Here is a 22081-nt window from a genome sequence, read left to right on the forward strand (position 1 = left end):
ACATCACAGTGTATGGGGAACGGGATGACACATCACAGTATATGGGGAACAGGAGGACACATCACAGTATATGGGGAACAGGAGGACACATCACAGTATATGGGGAACGGGATGACACATCCCTGTATATGGGGAACTGGAGGACACATCACAGTATATGGGGAAAAGGAGGACACATCACAGTATATGGGGAACAGGAGGACACATCACAGTATATGGGGAACGGGATGACACATCCCTGTATATGGGGAACTGGAGGACACATCCCTGTATATGGGGAACTGGAGGACACATCCCTGTATATGGGGAACAGGAGGACACATCACAGTATATAGGGAACAGGAGGACACATCACAGTATATGGGGAACAGGAGGACACATCCCTGTATATGGGGAACTGGAGGACACATCCCGGTATATGGGGAACAGGAGGACACATCACAGTATATGGGGAACGGGAGGACACATCCCGGTATATGGGGAACAGGAGGACACATCACAGTATATGGGGAACAGGAGGACACATCACAGTATATGGGGAACAGGAGGACACATCACAGTATATGGGGAACAGGAGGACACATCACAGTATATGGGGAACAGGAGGACACATCACAGTATATGGGGAACAGGAGGACACATCACAGTATATAGGGAACAGGAGGACACATCACAGTATATGGGGAACGGGAGGACACATTACAGTATATGGGGAACAGGAGGACACATCACAGTATATGGGGAACGGGATGACACATCACAGTATATGGGGAACAGGAGGACACATCACAGTATATGGGGAACAGGAGGACACATCACAGTATATGGGGAACAGGAGGACACATCACAGTATATGGGGAACGGGATGACACATCACAGTATATGGGGAACGGGATGACACATCACAGTATATGGGGAACAGGAGGACACATCACAGTATATGGGGAACAGGAGGACACATCACAGTATATGGGGAACAGGAGGACACATCACAGTATATGGGGAACGGGATGACACATCACAGTATATGGGGAACAGGAGGACACATCACAGTATATGGGGAACGGGATGACACATCACAGTATATGGGGAACAGGAGGACACATCACAGTATATGGGGAACAGGAGGACACATCACAGTGTATGGGGAACGGGATGACACATCACAGTATATGGGGAACAGGAGGACACATCACAGTATATGGGGAACAGGAGGACACATCCCTGTATATGGGGAACTGGAGGACACATCACAGTATATGGGGAACAGGAGGACACATCACAGTATATGGGGAACAGGAGGACACATCACAGTATATGGGGAACGGGATGACACATCCCTGTGTATGGGGAACTGGAGGACACATCCCTGTATATGGGGAACTGGAGGACACATCCCTGTATATGGGGAACAGGAGGACACATCACAGTACATAGGGAACGGGATGACACATCACAGTATATGGGGAACGGGAGGACACATCACAGTATATGGGGAACAGGAGGACACATCCCTGTATATGGGGAACTGGAGGACACATCCCTGTATATGGGGAACAGGAGGACACATCACAGTATATGGGGAACAGGAGGACCCATCCCTGTATATGGGGAACGGGATGACACATCACAGTATATGGGGAACAGGAGGACACATCACAGTATATGGGGAACAGGAGGACACATCACAGTATATGGGGAACAGGATGACACATCACAGTATATGGGGAACAGAAGGACACATCACAGTATATGGGGAACAGGAGGACACATCACAGTATATGGGGAACAGAAGGACACATCACAGTATATGGGGAACAGAAGGACACATCACAGTGTATGGGGAACAGGAGGACACATCACAGTATATGGGGAACAGGATGACACATCACAGTATATGGGGAACAGAAGGACACATCACAGTATATGGAGAACAGGATGACACATCACAGTATATGGGGAACAGGAGGACACATCACAGTATATAGGGAACAGGAGGACACATCACAGTATATGGAGAACAGGATGACACATCACAGTATATGGGGAACAGGAGGACACATCACAGTATATGGGGAACAGGAGGACACATCACAGTATATGGGGAACAGGATGACACATCACAGTATATGGAGAACAGGATGACACATCCCTGTATATGGGGAACTGGAGGACACATCCCTGTATATGGGGAACAGGAGGACACATCACAGTACATAGGGAACGGGATGACACATCACAGTATATGGGGAACGGGAGGACACATCACAGTATATGGGGAACAGGAGGACACATCCCTGTATATGGGGAACTGGAGGACACATCCCTGTATATGGGGAACAGGAGGACACATCACAGTATATGGGGAACAGGAGGACCCATCCCTGTATATGGGGAACAGGATGACACATCACAGTATATGGGGAACAGGAGGACACATCACAGTATATGGGGAACAGGAGGACACATCACAGTATATGGGGAACAGGATGACACATCACAGTATATGGGGAACAGAAGGACACATCACAGTATATGGGGAACAGGAGGACACATCACAGTATATGGGGAACAGAAGGACACATCACAGTATATGGGGAACAGAAGGACACATCACAGTGTATGGGGAACAGGAGGACACATCACAGTATATGGGGAACAGGATGACACATCACAGTATATGGGGAACAGAAGGACACATCACAGTATATGGAGAACAGGATGACACATCACAGTATATGGGGAACAGGAGGACACATCACAGTATATAGGGAACAGGAGGACACATCACAGTATATGGAGAACAGGATGACACATCACAGTATATGGGGAACAGGAGGACACATCACAGTATATGGGGAACAGGAGGACACATCACAGTATATGGGGAACAGGATGACACATCACAGTATATGGGGAACAGAAGGACACATCACAGTATATGGAGAACAGGAGGACACATCCCTGTGTATGGGGAACTGGAGGACACATCCCTGTATATGGGGAACTGGAGGACACATCCCTGTATATGGGGAACAGGAGGACACATCACAGTACATAGGGAACGGGATGACACATCACAGTATATGGGGAACGGGAGGACACATCACAGTATATGGGGAACAGGAGGACACATCCCTGTATATGGGGAACTGGAGGACACATCCCTGTATATGGGGAACAGGAGGACACATCACAGTATATGGGGAACAGAAGGACACATCACAGTATATGGAGAACAGGATGACACATCACAGTATATGGGGAACAGGAGGACACATCACAGTATATAGGGAACAGGAGGACACATCACAGTATATGGAGAACAGGATGACACATCACAGTATATGGGGAACAGGAGGACACATCACAGTATATAGGGAACAGGAGGACACATCACAGTATATGGAGAACAGGATGACACATCACAGTATATGGGGAACAGGAGGACACATCACAGTATATGGGGAACAGGAGGACACATCACAGTATATGGGGAACAGGAGGACACATCACAGTATATGGGGAACAGAAGGACACATCACAGTATATGGGGAACAGGAGGACACATCACAGTATATAGGGAACAGGAGGACACATCACAGTATATGGAGAACAGGATGACACATCACAGTATATGGGGAACAGAAGGACACATCACAGTATATGGAGAACAGGATGACACATCACAGTATATGGGGAACAGGAGGACACATCACAGTATATAGGGAACAGGAGGACACATCACAGTATATGGGGAACAGGAGGACACATCACAGTATATGGAGAACAGAAGGACACATCACAGTATATGGGGAACAGGAGGACACATCACAGTATATGGAGAACAGAAGGACACATCACAGTATATGGAGAACAGAAGGACACATCACAGTATATGGGGAACAGGAGGACACATCACAGTATATGGGGAACAGGAGGACACATCACAGTATATGGAGAACAGAAGGACACATCACAGTATATGGAGAACAGAAGGACACATCACAGTATATGGGGAACAGGATGACACATCACAGTATATGGGGAACAGGAGGACACATCACAGTATATGGGGAACAGGATGACACATCACAGTATATGGGGAACAGGAGGACACATCACAGTATATGGGGAACAGGATGACACATCACAGTGTATGGGGAACAGGAGGACACATCACAGTATATGGGGAACAGGATGACACATCACAGTATATGGGGAACAGGAGGACACATCACAGTATATGGGGAACAGGAGGACACATCACAGTATATGGGGAACAGGATGACACATCACAGTGTATGGGGAACAGGAGGACACATCACAGTATATGGGGAACAGGATGACACATCACAGTATATGGGGAACAGGAGGACACATCACAGTATATGGGGAACAGGATGACACATCACAGTGTATGGGGAACAGGAGGACACATCACAGTATATGGAGAACAGGATGACACATCACAGTATATGGGGAACAGGAGGACACATCACAGTATATGGGGAACAGGAGGACACATCACAGTATATGGGGAACAGGAGGACACATCACAGTATATGGGGAACAGAAGGACACATCACAGTGTATGGGGAACAGAAGGACACATCACAGTATATGGAGAACAGGATGACACATCACAGTATATAGGGAACAGGAGGACACATCACAGTATATGGGGAACAGAAGGACACATCACAGTATATGGGGAACAGGAGGACACATCACAGTGTATGGGGAACAGGAGGACACATCACAGTATATGGGGAACAGGAGGACACATCACAGTGTATGGGGAACAGGAGGACACATCACAGTATATGGGGAACAGGAGGACACATCACAGTATATGGGGAACAGGAGGACACAATGCAGTATATGGGTAACAGGAGGACGCATCCCTGTATATGGAGAAAAGCAGGACACATCTCTGTATATGGGGAACAGGAGGACACATCCCTGTATATGGGGAACAGGAGGACACATCACAGTATATGGAGAACAGGAGGACACATCCCTGTATATGGGGAACAGGAGGACACATCACAGTATATGGGGAACAGAAGGACACATCACAGTATATGGGGAACAGAAGGACACATCACAGTATATGGGGAACAGGAGGACACATCACAGTATATGGGGAACAGAAGGACACATCACAGTATATGGGGAACAGGAGGACACATCACAGTATATGGGGAACAGGAGGACACATCACAGTGTATGGGGAACAGGAGGACACATCACAGTATATGGGGAACAGGAGGACACATCACAGTATATGGGGAACAGGAGGACACATCACAGTATATGGGAACCAGGGTGACACAATGCAGTATATGGGTAACAGGAGGACGCATCCCTGTATATGGAGAAAAGCAGGACACATCTCTGTATATGGGGAACAGGAGGACACATCACAGTATATGGGGAACAGGAGGACACATCACAGTATATGGGAACCAGGGTGACACAATGCAGTATATGGGTAACAGGAGGACGCATCCCTGTATATGGAGAAAAGCAGGACACATCTCTGTATATGGGGAACAGGAGGACACATCACAGTGTATGGGGGAACAGCAGGATTTTGTATGGGGCGCATGCGGTCAAGATTCTGTATGAAGCAAGTGAGGGCTGGCTGATGTATGGGGCACGTGAGGACAGGATTCTGTATGGGGCACGTGAAGACAAGATTCTGTATGGGGCACGTGAAGACAAGATTCTGTATTGGGGGCATGAGGACAAGCTGATGTATGGGGCACGAGAAGACAAGATTCTGTACGGGGCATATGAGGACAAGATTCTGTATTTGGCACGTGAGGACAAGCTGATGTATGGGGCACGTGAGGACAAGATTCTGTATGGGGCACGTGAAGACAAGATTCTGTATGGGGCACGTGAAGACAAGATTCTGTATTGGGGACATGAGGACAAGATTCCGTATTGGGCACGTGAGGACAAGATTATGTTTGGGGCAGTGAAGAGAAGATTCTGTATGATTCTTAGATGAATAGTTTGTTCAGAAATGTGCCCCATGTGAATAGTTTGTTGGCAGTGGTGGAACAAATGAATTGTTTTTTTGGAGGAAGATACCCAAATGCCAATGTTATGTATTTATAGTGAAAAGGAAGAGATTGTTAGATGATGCTCGGTAAATAAATAGTTTGTTGAGTACAGATGGGGACAAAAATAGATTACTTTCACTGAATCACACAAGTATCGCCGTATCACAGCAAGTGTGCTCGCCCTGAAATGTTGATTTGTTAGACACACCCATAACAGACATAAGGTCGAGCGTTACTAATTTCATTATGAAGGAAAAAGTTGAACTAGATGAACGCCGTGAAAATTACTTCCTTGTACTTGGTTTGAAATTGAGCAATATGTCAGCGAAGCCAGTTTGGACAGGATATGTCATTTCCACAGTGCCAATTGTCTGCACGGTGTCAGATTGCCAGATTGCGTATCACATAAAGATACACGAAATGAAATAGAAAATTATATGTTACAGAAGTCCTCGAAATCGGTTACGGAGCATCCATTTTATGTCTAGTTTGGGGTGGGGTGTTGAGGGGTGGGGGTGGGGTGTGTGTTATAGAGGGTAAATGACTAGTTTGTTCAGAAATATGCCCCAGTTGCAGAGGTGAGAGAAAAATGAAGTGTTTGTTTTTGAGGAAATTTTTGGGAAGATACCAAAATGTCAATGTTTGGTGTTAATTGTGAAAAGGTAGAGATAGTTAGATGGTGCTCAGATAGTTTGTTAGATACAGCTTGGGACAAAGATAGATTGCTCTCAAAACAAATATCCACCCACCCCCATACAAATCAAATGGATACACCCAAATGGGCCATAGTGCATGGAACACCATGGTAGCATCTCCCGTTGAGGGAGAACCGTTTGGTGAAGGTGTTTTACTGAGAGGGGTGGGGGCTTAAAACAGACGGAAATTATCAGTAGATGATGAAGAAAGGAGTCGGAGAATGAGTTGGGTCGAACAGTATTCCAGTTACATTACAGCGGGTCAGCTCAATTTGGGAGGAAAGCCCGAAGTGATGCAGATCTCTGACGTTTATCACTGTGGTGAAACCCGTGAGCACGGGCATGGTGCTGACAAACCTAGAAACATCGGGCCGGACAGGGACTCGAAGCCACGATCACAGGTATCTAGCGTGTCCAAGGGACGCAACTCTGCACAGCGGATTGAGACGCCTCAGAAGACCTGCCCCGGTAGCTAAGAGAGAAAACAGTGGGTTACTTAACACGATATGTGAGGTTGCAGGTCCGATTCACTTCATGGAAATGTGACTTTTAACCAATCATCAAACACAATTGTGTTCACATAAAGAGGCAAGTTTATGAAACGTTAATTGTAAAACCAAGGTATTACAAGGGAATGGTTAAAGCCTTCGCTCGTCACGCAGAAGACCCGGGTTCGATTGTGTGAAGCCCAATTCTGATGTCCCCCGCCGTGATATTGCTGGAATATTGCTAAAGCGGCGTAAAATCAAACTCACTCACTCACTACAAGTGAAAGGCCGGGAGTTTACCAACATTTTGAAGAACCTTCTGTTACCGTAGTGTGACGTCACCAGATGTTTCTAAATGTTGTTTAACGCCGATGGTGTTCCAGCCATATCACTTCAGTCTGTAAACAATCGTGTGTGGTCGAAACAAACCGGTGACTGATGGCATGAACCTGAAGTCGGTGTATAATGACATCAATCAACGTTATCTTAAATGTGACCACCTGATCCCCACTTAAGATCAGAGTAATTGGGACCTATTCTTTCGCGGAATCCACACCTGGTCGGTAGATGATGGATAAGGAAGGTACCTGGACCAGACAAACTAGTGGTTGATAGCATGAGCAACGCCCCATGTCATCGGGGTACGATGACATGCAATCAACCGATTCACTCCTGTAATCTCATTTTAGTCGGTTCCTACAAGCATGAGATACTGGGGGCCTATTCAGCCCCGGAATCCACACAGAGCTGGGGGGAATGATGCGCAGACTACATGTACATGTTGCTGAGACAGGGGTTCTAGCAAACAAAAGAGTCACAAAGGATGTAGGAATGGAGTTTAACTATTAAAGATGTAAAACGATGAGGCCGATGAGGTTACAATACACTATGAGTGAGTGAGTGAGTATGGTTTTACGCCGCTTTTAGCAATATTCCAGCAATATCACGGCGGGGGACACAAGAAATGGGCTTCACATATTGTACCCATGTCGGGAATCGAACCCGGGTCTTCGGCGTGACGAGCGAACGCTTCAACAACTAGGCTACCCGCGCGACCCCAATACACTATGAAAGCTCGTTTATCAGGACGACACTGATATTATTAGCGAAATCATCAGATCTATATAACGAACTGTTTTATGGTCACGTCCATGTGCTGTATATCCCCTTGTTATAGTTTTTTTGATGGTTAAGAAACACACGTAGTTTTTTACTCTTATCACATGAACAAATGTAAAACATCTCATTTACTTTTAAAAGAAGCCATCATCTGAGTATTTACATGGTTACACAGCAGAACGTCCTCCTGTCGAACTCGTGGGACCTTCGAAAATTTCGTACATGTATATAAAAAAAAATGCCCAGAAAGCGTATGACGGACACACAAACAATTAGCATTTGCTTACAATAGATAAACATAAACATAGTGAAACAACACCGAAGCGCATGTAAAATCATACAGTAACTGCAACAAGTACATGTATATATTTTGTTTTTGTATGTTGTTTAACGGCGCACTATTAACTGCAATAGTCCAGGTATAAGACGGAAAGCAGATGCTATATGAAACCTGATCCAGGACATGTTACCTGCTACTAGCACATCTTTGTCAGCTACCGACTGCGACTGTCAGTTACAAAGACGGACTCTCCGCCCCTGGAGACTAACTAACACTACTAGCTGACGGTACAGTCGAATAGTATGTCTACAGTGGCACATTTCACGACATAATGGAACACGCAATGTCCGACACATCAGAGGGTAGGATGTCTGTCATCATTACGACATTTACCAAAAGACGTTAAAAGATGGTACTTGTTGTTACCCTGTCTGGCGCTCGGCATTAAGGGGCTAAAACAAGGATTGGTCAGCTCGGAGTCAGTATACTGTGTCTGAGTTGGGTATTCATGTTAAACTGCGGCTCAGTGAGCTAGCACTATAAATCGACATCAGTCCGGACTAGTACAAGCAGCCACACACACACACACACACACACACACGCGCGCGCACACGCACACGCACACGCACACGCACACACGCACACGCACGTGAATTCACGTCGCTATATGAGTGCAATAATATTGCACGTGATGTTAAACCAAATTTCACCTCATTACGTCATTTATCTCCGGCCATGGTCATAACTGGGTCGTAACAGTTACAGCCAAAGCTAATACCAGACTTGGTATCTCCATATGGTATTACATGTATTTGATACACCACCTAATTACCAGCAACCAATTGATATAAATTTACATGTAGTAATCCGGTTCTAATTATTATATTAGATGGTTTACAGCTTTTATTCATACATGTGGTTGTTTATTTTAATGTGTATATGTTTTGATATAACTATCTATAATTGTAACAACAATCGGTACAATTTTAAAATATTGGCAAACGACAGATCGCCCTGTGGTGGTTAGAAAGAGTTATCGCCCTTGGCGCTCAGTTTTCGATCAATTACATGTCGGTCAGATCTTGCTATTTGTTTATCTGTACTTACTTGCTAATTGGCCATAATGTTATCTAATCTTTGCGCACACAAATGTTTTCCAATACAGTCTACAACCATTCACGTTAGTTTCTTTTTTTTATTTCCAGATACTCAGATCAAGAACGACAGACGTCAACGTGCCTCAGACCGCCTCCGTGATCTTAGTGGTAGAGCGTCCGCCCGGAGAGCGGAAGGTCCGGGGTTCGATACCCGGCCGTGTCATACAAAAAAGACGTTAAAAGATGGTACTTGTTGTTACGCTGTCTGGCGCTCGGCATTAAGGGGCTAAAACAAGGACTGTTCGGCTCGGAGTCAGTATACTGTGTCTAAGTTAGGTATTCATGTTAAACTGCGGCATGGTATATCAGTTAGCTAGCAGTATAAATCGGCATCAGTCCGGACTAGTACAAGCAGCCACACACACACACACACACACACACACACACACACACACACACACACACACACACACACACACACACACACACACGTGCAGGCACGTCGCTATATAAGTGCAATAATCTTGGACGCAACGTTAAACCCAATTTCACCTCACCTCACCTCACCTCACCTCACCTCACCTCACCTCACCTCACCTCACCTCACCTCAACGTGCCTCTGTGCCCGATGCATGCATGTATTCTACGTCTATATGTGTATATCATCAGGGAAGGGTCTTATCTCATCTGGTATGTATGTATGTATGTATGTATGTACGTACGTACGTACGTATGTATGAACGTACGTACGTACGTACGTACGTACGTACGTACGTACGTACGTACGTATGTATGTATGTATGTATGTATGTTCGAGAAAAAACATATTCAGGGGAGCTGCAGAGCCACAAGGCTGTATATATTATAAACACCTTTAGTTTAACAATATCTCTGTCCATCATGAGGACAGTCAGAAATAATGAAGGGGAACTTATCACACGTGTATCAGTTTTATGACACCAATACAATGGGTACATCTGGCCTCAATGAGGTTGAATCTAGTATTCTGTGATTATATGAGCTGACGACATTGAAGCCATATTGAACGTTATGTTGGCCAGGTACTCATGTATGACGTAATTCATTTAACAGGCACTAATACTATGTTTCAATGTGCTGTTTCAATATGTTCCATTTGGTAATGCTGTCATCTTTCACCTTTATGTGCCCTCATAATGTAATGTACGAGTAACAACCTTGTTTTTGCATATTTTCCCATGATATTTTTTGAGAGCTGAAGCTACGATTGTGTATAGTTGTATATATGTATTATTCATGCGCTCCACCAATCTTGTCAAATAGTGTTGTTTTCAGATTGGGGGCGGTCGGGTTGTCGGTGTCGGTGTCGATTCCCGTCATTGGACCAATGTGTGAAGCCCATTTCTGGTATTCCCCGCCGTGATATTGCTGGAATATTGCTAAAAGCGGTGTAAAAAAACATTCTCACTCACTCACTGACTTTTCAGATTGCAGACTTCAGATCCAGTTCTGGAGATACAACTAAAAATCTGTGTCACTGAGGCAAATGTTACCCCATTTCATTCTATACAATAGGTTTTCGCTTTTCGATTAGTTTTTGATCATGCCATGGTCATACCCTTTGCATAACCCTTGTATCTAGATAACCTGTATTTAAACACCGTTTGGACTGATCCAGTTGCATCCAGCGAAGGTAACAGGCATCTCCTCGAAACGTAGATTTCATGTCTTTAAATATACTGGTTGTAATAAAGCATAGGTTATCTCTCCCTGTCCCTATTTAACTGTTTTGTCAGACATGTCACAGATTGTTGTAAAAGGCCACATTATTATGTTTCAGAAAGACTTTTTTCAGGAAAATACTTGTTGAATAGTTGAATACAAAAAACATGGCCTGCTTAACTTTTGTCTGATGTTTGTCGTCCCGACGCATTTATTTATCAGAAACCACAGGATTTATGAGACTTCCGTCCGGAATTCATGTTCCTCAGTTCATGATGACGTCAAATGTCTGGACAACTCGTTCCTCCTTGGAAATAAATTGAGAACTTAATAAACAAAACAGAAACAATCTCCAGAAGGCTGAAGCTTTGTGGAAATGATGATGATAAGCTGTAGCGTACACGAACTGACGGTTCAAATAAGCTTATGTCATGGCTGTCATCTCTGTGTTCATCTGTACCAAAGGAGAAAAAACTGTGGTTCGTTTTGGGTGGTGTAAATTTTCTGTTTCATATTGTAAATAACAACAACACATTCATTGCCAAAACCCATTCCTCGTAACAGGAGACAGAGACAAGCATAAAAGAGGGGCTGTGTAACAACTCAATTAACAATGTCAATATAGGGTGTGACCACCATTTGCGTTGATGCAGCAGTGCCATATTGAAGAATTGAAGACACCAGACGTACCTTGACATCCCTAATGTTTACATCTTTGTGAAACTTAACCGATGTCGGGGATATTTTGTCACCATAAAGTATATGTGTTTGATTAAAACTATTAATAGCAATACTCTTTCCACCATTGTTATAAGAATTGAACGTTATAAAAAATAGTTATGCTCCTTTTTTGCTGACTATCTGATTGTGAAAGGTGTACAGATAAGTGCGAGGGACCTATTAACAACACGTTTAGACTTACGTTTTAAATGTTGTGGACCAGACCATGGAGCCAAGTCTCGTACATTTTAATGAATTCTAACAGTTGTATTATATGTATATGACACAGCAATGATATACGTACTAATCGGAATATTAATTGTGTTATAAGGCAACATGTGTCTGTTGCAAATTGATACAAACATTCTGTAATCATTATCATCAATACAATAGCAGATTGTAATACTAGAGAATCAGATGATTACAACATGTAATTTGTACAACTAAACATATTAAAGATGTGCCCATGACAATGTGGCACTTGCCGCCTAGACAATACAAATAAATGCAGTTGTTATAATAATGCCACACTGCAAAAACAGATTCTCCTTGTCGAATCATATTCTAATGATATTGGCATGTCCTTTGGATTCGACAAATACAACAGTCTTCATCTGAAACGTGGCAAGGTACTAGTAAGTTGGAGGATCAGTCAGTTTACTTCGGGGAGGAGTCATTGACCGACTGGTCAGGCCTATAGGTACTCAGAGATGAAGTTTAGAAACAAATTTATAAATAAAGCGACAAAACCCTTTCCATCTCCAATAGAAATCTCTACAGTTCAAAGTGTTCGCGAAAAAGTGAGCGTATTCTGCCCATCGGTGGCATTCGTCACAAACACATGCAAAGGCAAGTCAATTGTTCACCTGAAAAACACGGGAACATATGGTACAAGTCAAAATAGGGCATTGTATCAGACATCATTTTTGTCTCTGATGCGTCAAATTTGGAAATGTCCTCCACTTTTTGAAAGCTTGAATGTTGTGTAACCTTGATCAAACAACGTCTGAGCAAGAGTCGTATGACGCGCTTTGAAAATCTTGGTAAAAAGAGCATGCTCGATTGAATCTCAAAAGTTGCGAAATCTAAACACCAAAGGCAGGAGCTGCTGGAATACTGCTCCACAAAAAGGGTAAGTTGACTATTGGAAATTTGAAGTCATCCCTATTGTCATACAGTCTTGTGGAGAGCGTTTTCCCACTCTGACTCTTTATGCATAGATCTAAATATGAAACAGATGAGGCGGTCTCATTGGCGGTCCGCAAAAAGGGGAGCACGATTGGTGCCCAACGGGATGCCTACATCTTGCCTCATTGTCTTACCCCCAGACTTTACACAGGTGTTATCAATGAGGAAGTCCAGCATTTCACATATTGTTTTATCAGTAAACTTCAGATAGCATTTGCTTTCATTTTACACAAATTGTCCTGAACCTCTCAATATAGATACGTAACTGTATCTGTGTTCACCACGTTTTGTAAACAAAAGCCGCATTGTTCAAGGAATGAAGTTTTTCCTTAAGTTTGCCATGTGGGATAGTGGTGTACAAAGTTGAAAAATCAAATGTTTTGACAGAAAGGAATTTGGTTCTTTCTGAGATTGCAAAAAGTCAAGCAAATCCTTTGAGGTTTTTGAGATTCTTCATGGTGTTAATTCCACTTGTATCTAATACTTTCTGTGAATATGAAGAAAGACTTCAGGTAAACTTCTTCTGAGACAAACTTCTGGCAGAAGACAAATGTAGAAAATCTGGAGTTCAGAGCAGATCGCTCGCAAGCCACAAATACTGATGATGTACCCGTCCTTTCGTATTCGTTTGGTGTTATTGATTGGACGAAACAAGAAATTCCGGGTATTGACACCCTCACACGAAATATCATGTCAGACAATAGATCGCACCACCCTCTCTCTTCCTAAATCGCTTATATTTACCAACTTTAATCTGAGGGCGTGGTTTGATTAACGTGGTTGGTTTTCATGATAGAATTGTATTGTGCGCTTTGTACACATGTATTTGTCGAATGATCCTCTTGTGAAGCATGTCAAGACTCGTGATGAAAACAAGGCAATCCACTGTTTTCTTAAACGAACCAAGGATGTGGGACATAATCTCAATGTCAATGTTGATTTTGTTGATGGTTCTGTCCGGCTGGACGGTACAGAAATGAGTGTCAACCAAGTGAAGTGCAATGTCCCAGACTCGTTTTTCAAGGAGAGGCTATCTGAACGACCACTGCATCGAGTTATAGTACAGTTGAGAAGATCAGCAACCCCACAGAGTCCTTCTTGGATGAAGTCGGCTGGCCTGAAAAGTGAAACAGAAGGCATTCTGTTCGCTCCTCAGGACCAGTCATTTCCCACTCGAAACCGTCAATGTGTGATTTGGCATCAAAATGTGAATATGAAATGTGGATAATGCAATGAATTTTAATGAGACTGTCCAACACCGTGTCAGTGGATGCCAAGCTTTGGCAAAAACACAGTATCTTAAGCGACATGATGAAGTGGATCGATCCTTCTATTACCTTCTTCACCATAGTTGTGGTTTTGACACAGACGTCCATCCTTGGTACGACCTAGAAAATCTAGAGGCCGTCATGGAAAATGATAAATACAAACTTCTTTGGAATAGGCTCGGATATAGCGTTAGGCCTATCCTGCCCAACAAACCTGATCTTGTCCTTTTTGATAAATCCATTGAAGTCATCTGTATCATTGAATTTTCTGTCCATTCTGACAAAAATGTGATTGACAAGATTCAGGAAAAACATTGCAAATATGCGGACCTCGCTTTCGAAATCTCACGCTTGCATCATCCTAAGTACCAAGTTGTCCGACTCCCTATTGTTCTCTGTGCCTTAGGTTTGGTACCTTCTAATCTGTTGCCTGACATTGGGAGAGTACCCGGCCGGTTTGTTGCCAGGAATACAGCCCTTCTGACAATCTGGGTAATGCAGAAGGCTGCAGTGTTAAGGAGTTTTCACATTCCCCGAAACGTTCTGGGTGGGTTTAACTAGGCAGCGTTTCCTGGGAGAAGTCCCATTCGCTGTCTGGGCTGTGTGTACAGGGGGCAAGGGCCCTGAGCCGATGATGAGCCTCACCAGCCTGCACAGGATCACCCAAACCCTCTTTGCCGCATTGTTTAGTTTAATCTGTAAATAATAACTTTGCACTGCACTTCTCCTACTTGTATAGAAAATGTACCACCCAATTGGAAAAGGATCCGAGAAGTAGAAGGATCTTGCATGGATTGCTGAAGACCAATGGAAGGATGTTTGTCCCAAAGAATGGGTTTTGATGTTTGGGACACAAAATACTGGTACATCTCCTGGTACTGTTATTTGACAAGAAGGTTTTATTTCCATTGCTTTTATTCCCTCAAACACTAAGAAACGAACACATGTGTTCTTAGTCATAATTAAGCTGTACTGGTACTGTACAGTCAACTCTTATTTTGGAGTATTTCAGAAATAACAGAACTACTGCAGGCCGGTAGACAACGTGAATAAGAAAATTATGATATAACCCTGTCAAACATCACTACTTGGCAGCTACTACACTATGACATACGATGTGTGAACAATGACATTATACTTTAGGGATCTGATTATCCTTACTGAACAATAATAATGGATTCTCAGTTTCTTTGCTCATGGACAGATGTCGTGTCTGCTACGGTGAACATTCAAACATTCACCCATCACCCAACTGTATTTGGTTGAGTTAAATGGAGACATATTCGTCAACCAAATGTTGTTTTTCTTCAGACATTCAGTTATCGGACGATAAGGTAGGTAGTTATAATCTTATGCAGATTTAAATATTCAGGTTTAAACGGATAAATTTTATTTCTGTTCACAGAAGTTGCATATAAACAATACAGATGAATATGTAGACTAGTGTAATTAACTTAAATTAGGCATATAGTGATCATTATTTATCATGACGTCTATCAGCCCTTCTTCTGGAAACAAGAAGTTACAAAACAATCACTTTCACCAGCACGACCAGGGACACTAGGTGATGGTGTTTTAGAGCATTTTCAATTGTTTAGGACTTGAACAATTTTTCTCCCTCTAGTGCATACTGCTGAAATGTAAACAAAGTACGGTATATAATGGTACTTACTACTAATTTGGCTGTAAACAAAAAGGGCGAAAACTCAAAAGTAACAACGTGACCCAATCGTCTTTGGACGTCGATGGCAGATCTCAAAACATGGGCGTTTGACACCAGACGACAACTCCAAGACAAAATACAGTGGGTAGTAGGCCAAACTGTAATGATGAAAGGATAACAATATTTGTTTAAAGAATAAACGACATTAATGATGCGTGACCTTGCTTGTGCACGTCGACGCTGTTTCTCGGAGCGCAAAGAATGCAAGGTCAGTGATGCGCATATAGCCTAATGCCAGAAGAAAACCAGCACAACATTACGTACCCATGTGTATAAATGGCAGGAATATTGAAGAGTATTCATTGTAGGTGAGAGTATGGTTTTACGCCGCTTTTAGCAGTATTCAGGCAATATCACAGCGGGAAGCCCCAGGAAATGGGCTTCACACATTGTACCCATGTGGGGTATCGAACCCGGGTTTTCGGCGTAACGGTCAAATGCTTTAACTACTAGGCTACCCCCACCGCCCCTTTATTGTAAGTAAAACACACATGCTGTGCTTTAGTTAGAGAACAGACACAGTTAACTATACCTAGGCTGAGTAGTAGAAATGACGTGACCTGACACAACATGGCGGCCGCGGATGATGTATGACGAGGTCATGTGACCAGGAGGTTATGTTTATTTTAATTATTTGTTATAATCTACCAACCACAGTATATTGTTGTTTATTTCAAGTTTACTTCTATATATAAGCGAAAGATGGTTAACGTTCTTCCTCACTGGTTAAAGGCTGTAGTTGATCTGCGATGATCTGTGATTTTTCAGTAGAGACAGAGCTCGGCTTGCATACGGTCTACGTTGTCTCGTTAACCAATGAAAATCAAAGACATGCTACTTTGCTAGTAGCCTGCAGTAGCAGTAAATGTTCGCCTCCAGGCGCAGAAAGGCAGCCTTTGTAACTGCTACTAGCAGCTCACAGTAGCTAATAAGATGTGCTAGTAGTAGGTAATATTTCTTAGATCGGTACAGAGAGACTGATAGATTTAACTCTATATATACTAGATGGAGATAAACAATAGATAAATATCTACCATCCCCGCTTGTTTGACATATGACGTGTCGTTATCACTCCACACAACGCCACACTCTTGATATTCACAATCTTCAGCTACTTGATTTTCGGGGGTCAGCAGTCAAATGTACGGTCTGCAAATCATTGTGTGCGTCCACAGGCCCTGATTGTTGTACACTGAGCACATATGGGTTACGACAGGGCATGTTGACATATTGGAGGGACAACCCCCTTTTCCACGTGGTTAGTCTCGTCGTCGGACTTGTAAAGACCTGTCCATTGCTCTTGAACTCTGACCCTTGGAGTTGATACGGGTAGATTTTAACTTGTACATTCAAGGATCGATAGCAAGGTAAGTGAATGTTTATGTGTATAAGCATGGATAGAGTTTATCCTAGTGTGGGAGTAAACGTTTCTCTGAATAATTAACCGTAGTTAAATATTTGGAAAGTAGTCCAAATACCGTTAGATGGGAGACACATGACCATAAGCTCACTCGATATTGGGATATATCAAAAGATCTTATCGTGTATGAGCCAAGACCTGTGTCCTGTCATAGTTTTCACACAATACCCAAGTTATAATATATTAGTAATAGAGCCGTAGCAAAACCTTTATAAAACAGAATCCTTGTTTAAAACAAATCTCACATACACACTCACACACACACTCACTCACTCACTCACACACACACTCACACACACTCACTCACTCACTCACACACACACTCACACATACACACACTCACACACACACACACACTCACTCACTCACACACACACACTCACACATACACACTCTCACACAAACACATACACACACACTCACATTCACACACACACACACACACACACACACACACACACACACACACACACACACACACACACACACACACACACACACGTCCAGAGGTTGACGTCCTCTGTAACAGCGTATATTTTCCACGTCTATAGTTTAGCCCCATCATTCCAAGAGACATCGTCCGGATTTATATATGTCTGTCTGCAGATGGCCTTGCAGATATCAAATCCGTGTAAGAGTGACCCTGTTACAATTCGATAAAATAAATACTTCCCTACATTCTACATTACCAGGAATTTGCATTTTCGTCTGCTCAAACTCTAGATGTAACCTTTTCCCATACTCTCGGCTATGACGATGAATGTGGCGACAGAATCCTCCCAGGGACTCAAATCTTCACACACATACACACGGTTCACGGTGAGGGTTGCTGCGACCCACACGCGTTCCCGGGCTAGCGAGCACACAGCTGAAACATACCATGTAACAGGGCCACACATTGTAGAATCATTGTAGAGCTGCAGGAGTGTTCCGTTAGCTGCAACCCCCGGATATAGACGAAAACCGTGGTTGAAGTTGCACTGGTGTTGACTGTCCTTATTACTTGATCCTGATGGTACGTATCGTAGAGTAGAAACCGGTTTCAGTGCAACTAATTAATTTGGATCATAGCTTATCATGCATTAAACCCGTTTTGTGTTGATCTTGTATTGAGAACAGTTATATTGTCATATGTTAACACCGACTCGACAGTATTTTGTCCCTATAACTGTGTCAGTTTTAGGTGGAGCTGTACTGATATATTAGCCCAGCAGCACAGGCATGTTGTGCTAGTTTACACTGTTGAGTTGTGTACATCTATTTAATACATGCCTTCTCTTATCTGAGAGAGCTGCTTTAGCTAACATGACGTCCTTTAAGCTGTTACATTGTGTATGGAAGTGAAAAGGTGTTACCAAAATTCTTGTCAAGTTGTTCAGCAATCCGTGTTGCGTGCGAGTGGTACAAGCTAGCTGAGGCGATGACGGTCTACGATATCAGGGGGATTTCATTTTACGATGACCGTTAAACATCGTGATGTCATATGTTTGAGAGTAGTGTTGGTGTGTAAGTGTGCGTACGTGTGTGCGTGTGTAAGCGTGTGAGTGTGTGGGTGGTGGTGGGGTGGGTTGTGGGTGTTGTAGTGACAGTTCTGCAAAAATGAACTCTCCTTGGATGATGTACAGGTGTAGTCAACAACTTACAGCTCGTCACATTTCGCATTGTACGAACAATTTCTCCACCATATCCAAAATAGGAATTGAGTGGACAAACAGTCGACGTGAAATACTCGATATCTGCCCTCTAAATCATGATAGTATTGGATCGACGAAACAGTCTGTTTAATAATGTTCACGGTTGACATTCACGTTTTTCGGACTTTGGGATATATCTCGGAACCGAAGGAATAAATAATTAGATATTTTAACATAAAACTTCACGCTTAGTTCACTCTTATCTGGCAGTCGAGTACTGAATGAGTAATAGCTCAGTTTGTAACACAATTCACATTTGTTTCAAGTAATCCCAGGAAATGGTTATCTTTAGGCCAGGTTCACAGAGTGCCGATTATGGCTCCCGTTTGAGATCAGACAGCGCTACGACACGAAAAGTGTAAAAGTCGGATTACTATCCTCAATGATCTGGAATGTACTATCATTGTCTGAACGCAGTCGTATACGTTCGTCCTACGGATCGGGAAAGGTCCAGGTCGGCCAAGCACTCTCGACAGTATGGTGCGTCCCGTAACATTCGGGAAACTCAGCCGATGTAGTCTAGTGGGCTTACAATCGTGACTATGTCGTGACAGATTCTGTTGTATCGGATCAAAATCGTAACAATGTCCTGTCTTGTCTGGACGGTGTCCTGTGGATCGGAACGCTGTCGTGATGAACGGGCATGAATTGTTCATTGCTGTTTCTTGTCGATATAGTCCAGATTGCGCCCAGATCTTGCCGAATGCGAACCGTCTTTGTCGGTTCACTGTCCGGTCATTGTCTGGTCTCTGTCGGGTCGCATTCGGGAGAATCGGGACGCTTTCGGGAGAGATTCGGTCGTTTTTTACCATGCGGAAGATACAAATCGGATCAGATTCGGATTTGAGAACGGGAGAATCGGGACAAATTCGGCTGGAAACGGCTCAGTCGGGACGCTTCCTGAACACTATCTGATTGTTTGTGAATTTCCCGCCACGAATCACAGGATCTTGATCAGACTTGACAAATTTTAATCGGGAATGGTCCTATCAAGGACGGCAGTAAAAATCCTGAATGTGTGATTGAGCCCTTACCTGATGTGGCTGTAACGTTGTTTGTCGTTTTGCGATTCGTGATTGTAAACCGCAACTATGAAAGTAAACATGTTTGTTTGGTCTATATGAGTCAAGGGAGGAATTCACACGGGTCTTCCAGAATCCCTGTCGTGGCCGTTAACAGAATTGTTCAAGCGTGGTAAAGTAGGCGGGTAGGTTTGGGACTAAACAATTGCTTAGGAATGTGGTTGTAAGGGACTATTACTCTAAGCGTTGGGATTGGATAAGACATACATCAAGTGCAGTGAACAGTGCAGCATTTCTGTATGAGGGGTGCGATGACCCATTTATTCACATTTCAGGTCACATTCAGTGTTACAAACAAGTTACCTACAAATGTTATAAAAAAAAAAACCATCTCAGAGTTGTGTCCCTTTCCCCATGACAACTGCACAACAACAATATTTCAAGCTGTGGTTGATAGTACGACCAGCATGCACTGCCGGGGTGCGATGACATTCACTCAACCACGCCGGCCATTGTAACCATCTGATCCCCAATATATACGAACCTTACAACAAGAAACGGTAGACTTGCTTGGTGTTTGGGGGGGCCTATTTTGTGTTGTTCAGCAATAGTCCCGCTACAGAAAGGCGGTCTGTTACAATGGAGACAGTATGGGTATCGATCAAAGCAACTGGGAGACGATGACGCGAAATCAACCAAGTCAACGATCCTGATCACCCGATCCATTTAGTCGCCTCTAATTGGCATCCACGAGTTGGGGTACTTGGGTTATAATTTACTCCGTAATTCCCAAGGGGAGCCACGTATATGGATGGAATACTTGTACCTATTCTACCCCGAAAATCCCCACGGGAAAACCCAGGATTGGATACATGAGACCTACTCTATGGGGAATTTCAACAGGTACGGGGGCGGTCGGGTAGCCTAGTGGTTGAAGCGTATGCTCGTCACGCCGAAGACCCGGGTTCTATTCCCGACATAGGTACAATGTGTGAAGCCCATTTCTGGTGTCCCCCGCCGTGATATTGCTGGGATATTGCTAAAGACGGCTAAAATCAAACTCACTCACTCACTAAACAGATACCGAGCAGTAACACATCACTTGCAGTCACTGACCTAGCACTGACCCCCCCCCCCCCCCCCCCCACAAACCCCTCCCCCCCCACACACACAAACAAATACGTGCACATTAATTCAGCTCACTACCTCTTTTCTACCTAATAACAATATACAGCATTCTGTTATATTTACAATGGTAATGTCGAGTAAAATGCGTTATTACGTTTTTTCATTATCATTTCAAAATCTAAGCCAGCTGTGGTTTGTAATATATACTCGTTTATATTTCTCCAATATTGTATTTCCATGTCAGAGCCTGGTTATTAATGTGAAATCTACAGATTTTTCCTGTGAATAGTGTAATCAATTTATTTGAAATTGTCGGAAATGTAACAGAAACTTGATATATTATTTTTTGAATCTGGCGTTAAATCAAGTACAGATGTTGCCGTGATACACCAGTGTACACTTCAAACGATAGTTGGTGTTGCTATCTAATCTTCAATTTCACTTCCAAGCCACGTTCAACT

At 43.4% G+C, this 22081-nt stretch overlaps 1 protein-coding gene across 2 annotated transcripts in view; it reads left to right on the plus strand.

Annotated features, from left to right (window-relative positions):
- The first annotated feature begins 17462 nt into the window (after positions 1 to 17462).
- The window catches only part of LOC124144544 (long-chain-fatty-acid--CoA ligase 5-like), a 32175-nt gene continuing 27556 nt past the window's right edge, over positions 17463 to 22081 (plus strand). Inside the window, exon 1 of one of the 2 annotated variants that reach the window (XM_046513997.2) lies at positions 17463 to 17723. The gene's annotated coding sequence lies outside the window, so the exon portion shown is untranslated. Of the gene's footprint in view, positions 17724 to 18643; positions 18792 to 22081 lie in introns of those variants that run through there. The other variant, XM_046513996.2, reaches the window with a different exon arrangement.

The sequence above is a fragment of the Haliotis rufescens genome, unplaced genomic scaffold, assembly GCF_023055435.1.
Source record: "Haliotis rufescens isolate VD_foot unplaced genomic scaffold, xgHalRufe1.0.p SCAF_11, whole genome shotgun sequence".
NCBI lineage: Eukaryota > Metazoa > Mollusca > Gastropoda > Lepetellida > Haliotidae > Haliotis > Haliotis rufescens.